Below are 243 nucleotides of genomic sequence, written 5' to 3' on the forward strand. Positions count from 1 at the left end.
GCACTGATGGGTGACAGTGATGGACACTGATGGGTGGCAGTGTTGGGCACTGCTAGGTGGCACTGATTGGCACCACTGGTGGGCATTGATAGGTGGCACTTGTGGGCACTGATAGTTGGCACTGATCACTGGCACTTAAGTAACATGGGCACTGTGGGCACTGATTGGTGGGCACTGATTTTTGGCACGGATTTGTGGCACTTGCCGGCGGTAGTGGTGGGCACTGGGCACATAACATGCTGC

This window comes from Lithobates pipiens, unplaced genomic scaffold (genome assembly GCF_037356315.1).
Source record: "Lithobates pipiens isolate NorthernLeopardFrog02 unplaced genomic scaffold, aLitPip1_a1.2 Scaffold_23, whole genome shotgun sequence".
Taxonomy (NCBI): domain Eukaryota; kingdom Metazoa; phylum Chordata; class Amphibia; order Anura; family Ranidae; genus Lithobates; species Lithobates pipiens.